Below are 11386 nucleotides of genomic sequence, written 5' to 3' on the forward strand. Positions count from 1 at the left end.
GGCCAAAGCTCTGATATTAAGCAGAGATAACTCAAAATGTACCACTTATATAAGGGAAGACAGAATGTCAGTGATGAGCTGAAACTACCCTCCCCCCCACTGCTATCAATGGCTACACAGAAATTCTAAAAAGTACTCTGTAGAGAGACAGCCACAACTTCATTTGAGTTAATATTCAGTGAAAAGCACAAATCAATAAATTAAATACAGTAATATATGCAAAAGAGCAGATAAAACTGCACTTAATTTTACTTATACGTCCAGCTGATTTCAGGTAGATGTTAGCCGGCCAAAGCTTAGATATTAAGTAGAGATAACTCAAAATGTACCACTTATATAAGGCAAGAATGTCAGTGATGAGCTGAAACTACCCCCACTGTTATCAATGGCTAGACAGGCATTCTAAAAAGTACTCTGTAGAGAGACAGCCACAACTTCAGTTGAGTTAATATTCAGTGAAAAACACAAATAAATAAATTAAATACAGTAATATATGCAAAAGAGCAGATAAAACTGTACTTAAATTCACTTATATGTCCAGCTTATTTCAGGTAGATGTTAGCCGGCCAAAGCTCTGATATTAAGCAGAGATAACTCAAAATGTACCACTTATATAAGGCAGGACAGAATATCAGTGATGAGGTGAAACTACCCCCCTCCCTCCCCACTGCTATCAATGGCTACACATTAATTCTAAAAAGTACTCTGTAGAGAGACAGCCACAACTTCAGTCGGGTTAATATTCAGTAAAAAACACAAATACCTAAATGAAATACAGTACTATATGCAAAAGAGCAGATAAAAGTGTAGCTAAATCCACTTATATGTCCAGCTGATTTCAGGTAGATGTTAGCCAGCCAAAGCTCTGATATTAAGCAGAGATAACTCAAAATGTACCACTTATATGAGGCAGGACAGAATATCAGTGATGAGCTGAAACTACCCCCCACTGCTATCAATGGTTACACAGTAATTCTAAAAAGTACTCTGTAGAGAGACAGCCACAACTTCAGCAACTAAAACCAGGAGAAGACATATAGTGAGTGAATCAATTTGTTATCCTTCTCAACTATAGCAAGCATCATCTGCTCTCTAAGAGCATTATTCTATGTCTCTCTGCTTTTACTCTGCTAGTAAATCTATCACAGGAATCCTAAACTTAGGGATATCTTCTAAAATTGAATATTATATTGTAGAGAATGAATGTATCCTATTTGTTAGTTAATATGTATGTCAAAGTCTCTTCTGTGGAAATTGTATGTCAAAAGTCTATCCTTAAAACTATGTTTTGTAAAAAATTGTTCTCTTGGAGCTTTTCTCCCCAGGCCTCCACTGAAAATGGACTTGTTATCCAGATGGACTCTCCCGGTCAACAGAAGTAAAACAAATAAATAAATAAATAAAAGGGAACAGGCAGGATCAAAACTGAAATGGCTCAGACTGATAGTGAGTAGGCCACCTATGTCTTTGTTTATTATTTCAATAACAATCCTTTCCATAACCTTGCAGATGAGCCTGGCCAGGTTTATATGTTTAAAGTTACCCATATTGGTTGACATTCCACTTTTTTGAAGGAGGATTGTTGTTGCAGTCCTCTATTTATTTGGTACAAACTCTGTTTGGAGGCAAATATCTAAAAGCCTGTATAGGGGGGTGGTTGACAGGCCATGTTTCAGGCTGATCAATAGGCATCCTGGAATCATATCTGACCCCATCGAAATGGTGTTCTTGGCCTTGGATAGTGCCTTGAGGACTTGTCCTTCAGAGGTTTAAGTAGGAGGTGTGGAAGCTAAGAGGTCTTGGTAAGGGGGGTGAAGTTAGAGCTAAATGTATCCATTAGTAGATTTCCTATGTCTTCAGACTTAGAGTATGATATAACACTTACTATTAGCTCAGTAATTCTGAATATTATTTTGGAGGTTTCTGACATAGTTATAAAATACTTTGTGCCTGTCTTTTTTTTGGATGGCTGTTTTACCTTGTATCTAGCTTTGGTTGATTTAATCAAGGTCTGTAGTTCTCTGCTAACCTTAGCAAGAGCATTTTTGGCATTTGTAGAATTAGATTTGTTTTTATGCAAAGCTACCTTTTTCCTTTTTGTAGAGTCTGTTTGTATTAGGGTTTCATCACAAGGGTTTATTTTTAAATTTGACATTGTATTTATTTCAGAGGGGGCAGATGCTTCTATGCAGTTTTTCACATTCTCTTTAGGGTCCTCGGAGTGGAAGTGAAAGATGAATTTTACCAGGTCATCACTCAGTTTTAATACCTTTACCTTGGTATGATGTCTGAATAATAAGTTATTGGAGGATGCTTACAGCTTCAGTGTTGTGGTAACTATCACCAGTTTATGGTCTGATTTCAAGTCCAAGATTTTGTCATTTCTTATCGAAGTATGTACTAACTGGTCCAGTGAGTTTGTATTTATTTTATGAAGTCCAGACATCTCTGGGCATACATGTTTAGGAATGTATAAGTCTCCAAGTTAATGCAGGGGTGGTTGAAGTCATTAAGAGAATGATGTTTGGCTGAATGAGGGCTTCCATATTAAATAGGTAGGAGTCATGGGCTAAAGGGGTAAAACAGGGAGTCCTATAGTTGACTACAATGTGATAGGGGGTTTTGTATGGCAAGTTAGACATGGAAAAGATCCAGGTCAGTTCCTCTTTTATGAGTCTTAAGGTATAATTCTATTTTAGGAATGCAGAGAGACACCACTAACTTAAGTGCCTCCATCTAGTGCTGTGGGTCTAAATGAATGGTAGGCATTGCAACACTGCACTGATGGACTGCTCTGAATTTTCTTGATCCAGGGCTCTGTGATAATGCATAAATTGATGCATTCTAGGGTGAGGAGTGCTTGTAGGGAATGTAGTTTTCTATTTAGGCTCCTAGCATTCAGCAGTAATACCTTCATGATTTTTGAATTTTGGTTTGCTATACTGGAAGCTTTTGGAAAAAATTTAAAAAAGTGTTGTGGCTAGATGGATGGACAGATGGATGGATGGATTTTGGAAACTTTTATAGAGTGACTTTGAAATGTTACTGTGGAGCTGGGTAAAGTTGTCAGTGTATGAAAGCCTTGGGGAGACAGGTGCAGGCCATCCCTGGCAAAATAAGCTAGACCATCTATCATATCCTTCCATACCGGTATATATTGTCCCCCATTTGATTAACAGCAGAAGCCAAGCCAATTGTTAAAGTCATTCACTTTCTCTTTGCATTGTAGTTTCATTCTAGTGTAACTGATGATGTAATTGTAGTGTAACCGATAATGTCATTGTAGTGTAACTGATGACATATACTGTGCATCACTCGCTTGTAACAAAGACAAAGACAAAGCTTAATTAAGCAATTTTCTATATTTAAACTGGTAAATCCACAAAAAAGGCGCTGAGGCTCTCAAACGAAACTCCTTCTTTATTCACAAATGAATGGTAAGCGCTTTCACCGGCTACAATACGCCAGCTTCTTCAGACCAAATTCAAACAGATTTAAAACAGTCCCCACTCATTTTATATACTGTAAAAGTACTCAATTAGTGAGCTAATTAATTAATGACCTTACAAGCTATCAAATTAAGACTTTTTTAAAAAAACAGTACTTAAAAAAGCCATTATTTAAAAATATATATATAGGATATTGAATGCACCAACTTCATAAGCCGAGTTATTGATATTAAGTAAGTAAAGTGCAAAATATCTGCAATATATATCTTATTATCCATTTTATCCAAACATAAAATATCAAAAATTGTATAAAAATTATTTATATGTAATACATTTATTTATTTATACACATATAAAAATATATATATAAAAATATATAAAATTACCAGTTCCTACTAATAAGAATGGACAAATAAATGATATCCATATGCCATATATATGTCCCAAATTGCCCTTAAAAATCATCTATCCCACATATATATGGCATTTGGATATCATTTATTTGTCCATTCTTATTAGTAGGAACTGGTAATTTTATATATTTTTATATATATATTTTATATGTGTATAAATAAATAAATGTATTACATATAAATCATTTTTATACAATTTTTGATATTTTATGTTTGGATAAAATGGATAATAAGATATATATTGCACATATTTTGCACTTTACTTATTTAATATCAATAACTCGGCTTATGAAGTTGGTTCATTCAATATCCTATATATGTATTTTTAAATAATGGCTTTTTTAAGTACTGTTTTTTTGAAAAAGTCTTAATTTGATAGCTTGTAAGGTCATTAATTAATTAGCTCACTAATTGAGTACTTTTACAGTATATAAAACAAGTGGGGACTGTTTTAAATCTGTTTGAATATTGTCTGAAGAAGCCGGCATATTGTAGCCGGTGAAAGCGCTTACCATTCATTTGTGAATAAAGAAGGAGTTTCGTTTGAGAGCCTCAGCGCCTTTTTTGTTGATTTACCAGTTTATGTTTTCGTTTTTGTTTTTGTTCTTCAAGTGGAGTTTTTATGGCAAGTGGCTCTGCAATGGAACCTCAGTCCCAATCTTTGTTTTCCCAGGATGATGAAGTTCCTGTAACAACAACAGGAAGACCCCTTGGGAGGACCACCGGAAGTGAATTCTCTAGGCGAGTTAACCGTTTTGGTTAAACAACTACTTGGTCGAGTTGAAAGTTTGTCCCAATGGGTTGATGCTGTTAATTATGTAACTAATGGAAGATCTGGCGAACAAATAAATACTGGTCTTTCTAATATGATGATTCCGGCAGGGCAACCAGCATTTTCGCAAGCAGTGAACGGAGCGAAGGCTTTGACTAATAGCAGCAACCGGACTGTGAACAACGCTGCTGTAAGTACTGTTAATTTACCATCTCAAGCTGTGATTACAGTTGGTAGTAACAATTCACCTTCTAATGTTCAGCCCTCATGTTCGGAACTTAGATCGAATGTTGGATCTAGTACCCTTCCTTCAATGGGCACTTTTCTGAATAACAATAACTTTTTTAAGGCCAATTTGCCTACAAGTAATAATGGGGATCCGCTGGCTAGTAGTGGGTCTGGAATTGTTAACTTTCTTAATAATTTTGATACCAAATTATTTCAATGTAGGAAACTTCAGCTTGAAGTTTCCTATTTACAAGAGTGTATCAACAAAGGCATAGTTCCTAAGGGGCTACGACAATGGTGGTATCCGAGTGGATTAATCAATAAATCAGTGTTTCATTCCGAGTTAATTGCCCTCTTTAATCGTCAAGGTATTGAGTTTTTGGAAACACTTGTAAAGAACTACCAAGTGAATATTTCGAATTTAAAAACAGAGTTGGAGGGCTTAGAGCAGGCAATCCTCAACGCCCCTGACTTTGATCGGTATAAGTATGAATATTATAGAATCTTTACAAGTATTGATACCAGTATTAATAAAATGGTTGAATTTAAAAAGAAGAAGATCAACAGAGATCTCAATGCTTACAGTAAGGGTATTGCTTACCCCCAACCACCCCTTGTTCAAAACTATAATTTGGGACAGGAACCCCTGTTGGTGTCTAATAACGGAGCAGCAGCCATGGATTCAGATGGTGAGGTGCAGGAACAACAAGCCCATATGAATATGGTTCGTAGGAGCGAACGTATTCAAAACCAACACAATGCTTCGATACGCCAACAATCAGAAATAGGCATGGGTGGGGTGGAGATGCAGTATAATTCTAACAACCAAAGGGATGAAAGTCCTTTTCAGGATTTTCAGAACTCCAATCGTGGTCAACAACAAACTTTTCAAAACAAACAGAACAGGAAACAAATGCCCCAGAGGAGACGACAGAACAGGAGGAGGAGATAGTAAACAGTGGTTTTAATGTTCTGGTTGACTCTGGCCTTAGAATGACCACTAATACTGAGGGTGATTTCCACATTTTTAACTTTAGTTCAGTTGAAGTCAATGAGGAATTAGCAAATTTCTTGTCTAAGGGCTTGACTTTTGTTCCGGATATAAGAGCCAACTTTGTAAAAACAGTGATTGATTTAAAAATATTTGTTCGCAAGTTGAATTTATCTTGTGAGCTGGGACAAAATCTGAGTCTTATACAAAAACTTAAGGTATCTAGTTTGTTTAACCCACCCCTACAACCTGTTTTAGCTTTGTTTGAGAAATGCTGTGAGATGGACTTCCGACATTTTCTAACTAGCAGTTCTGACCAGCATAAAAACAGAAAATGTTTTTGTATAAGACTCAGGCTTTACCAGAAAGGCTCATCCAGACTCTGCTACACTTTGCTGTGAAGGAAAGGTTAGTTTGCTGTTATTTTTTGTATTTCTGTATTGCCTTTCTATATTTTGAATACTGTAGTTTGTTTTCTTTACCTTGTGTTTTGCTTGCATTCTGTTTTAACAGCATATTAAAACTTCAAAAGAGACCACAGCTCTCTCTGTTCTGAGTCAGGCAGAATTCCCTCCCTCCCACCCATTTAAGTTGTCTTGTTAAATACCACTGTCTTTCTAGTTGCCCGCCTCTTATGTTAATCTGACCATATATCTCATTTCTCTCTACTTTCACTGGCTTATGTGAGTAATCACAAAACCATCACTTTTGAAATCCCACCCCTTCAATTATTTAAATTTATTGGCCATCCTACAGTATTTCATAGTACCAAAATACAAAAGTAACCACCCCTTTCAGTCCATCTTGCTGTTTTAAAAATAGTAACTCTCCACTAAACCTTAACTTTTTAAACAGGTAAAACTCAAGTTACCTACTTTCATATCTAACTTCTCTAGTGCACACTGCAGAGTGCATTCTTTTCAATCTTACCTTTAAGCATCCCTGTTACTAGCACTTTCTCTAATACCTAAAAGATCATCTCTACTTGACTCCAAGTAGACTTTTCTCTATCTGTTAAACCTAGCACTTGCTCCTACAGTACTTATTACCTTGATACGGCACTCTTATAGATAGCACCCCAAAAGGCAAACCCCCATTTCTCGGTCACCCACGTCCCCGGAATCTCTTTTAAAGTTTTTTTGTCTAGTCCTTCTAGCATGTCGTGGGATCAGTTGCTAGTGTCCTCTCCTGCTCAGCTGGTGAACCTGGGAATATTGAGGCAATGTTACAATTGCCTCATGTACACAGACAACCCTCTCCTCCTCCCACAAAACACAAATACATGCGAGAGATGCAACTATACGGCCAAACTGGAGGCTGAGCTCTCTCAACATAGGACTGGCAAGACCAGTCAGGAGGAGACCACACACACTATAGACCCAGTCTCACATAGTACCATCACAACCTCAAATCATACACATAAACACACAAAGACATACTCGGCTCTGATCAAAAATCTACCAAAACAGCAGAGGCCACCAAAGCAGACACCCAAACAACCACCACCTCAGAACACAACACCTGCAACACATAGACCTTACAGTCAGAGTGTCAAACAGTCACAGCCCTTAAGGCCAAACACAATGCCAGACACACTAGTCATTGGTGACTCCATAGTCAGGCGACTGACATCCCGCTCACCAGACTGAGTAAGGAGAAGGTCACAGTAAGCTGCCTGTCGGGCGCTAGAATCCGCCACATAACGCAAGCACTCAGGTCTCTCAACAGCAGGTACAAATCACGACTCAGTCATTGTCCACGCTGGTGTAAACGACCTGAGACGTACCTCCTTGGACTACATGAAAAGAGACATTGAGGAGCTCTCTGATTATGTAGCCCAGGCAGGTATGACCCTGACCTTGAGCAGTATCCTACCTTCACCAAGAATGATGCCACAATACAGAGATAAGATGATCAGCTTTAACAATTGGCTTAAACTCTGGTGTCATTCAAAGGGGATCCAATGTCTGTCTGCCTGGGATGACATGCTGGACAAGCCATGCTGCTTCCAAGGGACGGCTTGCACCTGTCACCCCTGGGATTCCGGATATTGGCAAAGGCTCTTGCCACCACCATACTGCCTTTTTTACGCAAGGCTCAATTTCTAATCCTACCACCCTAGAACACAAAAAGGAAAAAAACTAAGGGTAATGCTGCTCAATGCCAGAAGTCTAAATCTCAAAATGCACGCACTCGAGGCCCTTCTCAGTATGGAGAACATCGATGTCTGTGCAGTGACAGAAACCTGGTTCAAGGCTCCTGAGAGCACCCCAGCACTATCAGGTTTTACCTCTTATCATGCGTTCCGGCCCCAAAATCCGGACAATACCAAGAAAGGAGGGGTATCCATATTCATCAAGGACACCCACACCTCAAGACTGGTGGCAACGCACGATGCATCGGAGACCATCCAGGTGCAATTAACCATAGGCAAGACTGCTCTGCAAATTGTAGCATGTTACAAGCCACCCTCACAAACTCAGGAACCTCACATGGCCTTCCTGAAAACACTAGAGGGGATAAATGTATCACCAAACACCATCATACTAGGTGACTTCAATTACCCTAATATAGACTGGGAACACTACTCAAGCCCAAACACCCTAGCCCAAAAGTTCCTGGAATTCATAAACTCAAATGCCATGGAACAACTAGTCACCATCACCACAAGAGGAGAAAACATACTTGATCTCATCATCACAAACATGGGAGCACAATGTTCAACACCGGAAGTATACCCCTCACTGGTGAGATCAGATCACAAACTAATCTCACTGGAGGTCCTCATCCCACCCCCACCTCAAATAAAAAAGACCACAGTAAAGAACTTCTCGAAAGCCGACTTCACACTTCTAAAGACTAGTGTGGTCTCCTTTAAGGCCCCCAAGCCGGCGGAAAACAGTACTCAAGCCGCTGAATCACTTACAAATGCCTTCTACCAGCACCTGCAGGACTGCATGGATAAGGCAATCCCAAGCAAAACAAAGACTCTTTGTACCAAAGGCAAGCGTCCACTCTGGTGGACCCCAGCCATAAACAAACTCTACAACAAAAGGAGGAAGCTACTACAAGATAGAGCAAAATCCTTAAAAGGTAAGACACCTTTGATCACTATAAGTAAAAAACTAAGAGCTCTCATAAAATCATCCAAAGCTAATTTTGAGAGAAAAATAGCTAAAGACTCAAAACACAATCATAAGGCCTTCTTTAGCTATATTTAGAAACCTGGGAGGAAACTCCCAGATATGCTCAGAACTAGTTCAAAATGATGTGAAGATTACTGATCCTACAGACATTGCCAACATACTGGCTGACAGGTTCAGTGCAAACTTCTCCCAAAGGAGAGATATCTATACCAAGCGATTGCAGCCCCAAACATCTCCAACGCCCAAGTGAGAAATGCTCTCTCCAAAGCAAACAACTCAGCATCCATGGGACCTGATGGTGTCCCGGCTGTGTGCTCCACGAACTCAACGAGGAATTAAACCCACAGCTAGGACAGCTGTTTAATCATAGTCTTACCTCTGGATACGCACCCAGGAGTGGCGCACTGCAACTGTGGTCCCACTTCACAAAGGCGGTGCCTCCACCGACCCTGGAAATTACCGGCCCATTAGCTTGAAAAGCCTTATCTGCAAAGCCATGGGGAGGATCATAATGGACCTCATAAATAAAGACATAGGAATTTGCAGACTTTGGATCCATCCCAGTTTGGCTTTGTCAAAGGCAGATCATGCCTTCTAAACTTGGTTGACTTTTTCAAACAGTCACCAAAGCCATTGATGAGGGAAAGGCAGTCCATACAGCCTACCTCAATCTGGCGACGGCTTCGATACAGTACCCACTGGTATCATTGAAAAACTCATCAGCTTAAATGTTAACCCATACATCACAAGATGGGTTGCAAACTGGCTGAGTGACAGAACCCACAGGGTCAGAGTTGCTGGCGCCATGTCAGACTCAAAGCCTGTCACAAGTGGTGTCCCACAGGGCTCAGTCCTGGGCCCACTCTTGTTTGGCATCTACTTTTCCAAGTACAAGCAAACACAGGAGGGTTATGGCTGACAAAGTTTGCAGATGACTGCAAACTGGGCCATAGTAGAAAACACATCTGACACAGATATCCTTCAGAAGGGTCTCACAGAAACGGATAACTGGTGCCAGAGCCATGGCCTAAAGTTAAATGCCAAAAATGCATAGTCATACCCTTCGGGAAAAACAAGGTTACCCTAGCTACCAAATAGGTGGCAATCCACTGAGCACAGAAGAAGTTATCAGGGACCTGGGGACCCAGGTTGATAGTAGTCTGTCATTCGACACCCATGTAGCTAAAGTAGTTAGGAAGACCTTCTACATTGCCCACCTTATCATGAAGGGATTCTCATCTAGATCAAGGGAGGTCATAGTCTCCCTATACTCATCACTCATCAGACCAATGATTGAGTACAATGCCCCATTCGGAATGTATCTGACCCGACACTTGCAGCAGCTGGAGAGGCCACAAAAGTTCCTCACCAAAAGGATAAAGGGTCTCAAACATCTGTCCTTTGCTGCCCGACTGAAAGAACTCCAGCTCTATTCAGTCGCTTACCACTTGCTCAGAGGTGACCTTTGCCTAACATACAAGGCCATGTCAAACCCAGATTTGATGAATATGCTTCACCTCAAAAAATCTAGATCCGTCAGAGCCACAAGGGCGGGAGACTTAAACCTCGACACGGCTATTAATAGGACGTGCTGGAGGGATAGATTCATCACCCAAAGACTCCCTATGCTGTGGAATAAAATCCCGGTATATGTGAGGCAGAGCACCTCGCTGGCCTTGTTCAAGAGAAATCTTGACCAATGGATGGGAGATCGCAGATACAGCAAAATAATGGGCATAGTTCCCCATACTAAAGGGGTGGCGTAAGCCACAAAACTATGGGCTAGGCTTGTAAATGCCCTCGGGCAGATAGCCTAGTATGAACCTATGAACCTATGATAAGAATGAAAAAGATCTTCTCAATTTGCTAACTACTAGTAAAGTAAGAGTCATGAAACCTGACAAGGGAGGTGGGTTAGTTTTCATGGATCAGGTTGATTATGAGAACAAAATGCTTACACATTTAGATAGTGAAACCTATGAGAGTGCGAGCGTAAATGAGCTCAATGGAGCTTATAATAAGATTAAGGGTATCTTGAGTGACCTCTTTTTTAGAGGGAATGATAGATGTGGATGTATATCACTTTCTTACTATGCCAGCTCCTATTGTACCATCTTTGTTTGGTTCACCAAAAATACACAAGAATGTATCTAACCCACCTTTTAGACCCACAGTAGATGGAAGGGGTTCCATTACTTATGGTTGTGCCAAGTTTGTGGACCACAAATTAAAACCTTTCATTGCAACAGAAATGCAAATATGTCATGATTCCTGGGAATTCTTGACTTATATCAATAATTTGGAGTTCAATGATCAATATTTGTTCTTGACTGTTGATATTAAAGATCTTTATACTTCCATTCCACAAAATATAGGGCTAGAATGGG

The sequence above is a fragment of the Protopterus annectens genome, chromosome 16.part0 (genome assembly GCF_019279795.1).
Source record: "Protopterus annectens isolate FY-2018-M chromosome 16.part0, PAN1.0, whole genome shotgun sequence".
Taxonomy (NCBI): Eukaryota; Metazoa; Chordata; order Ceratodontiformes; family Protopteridae; genus Protopterus; species Protopterus annectens.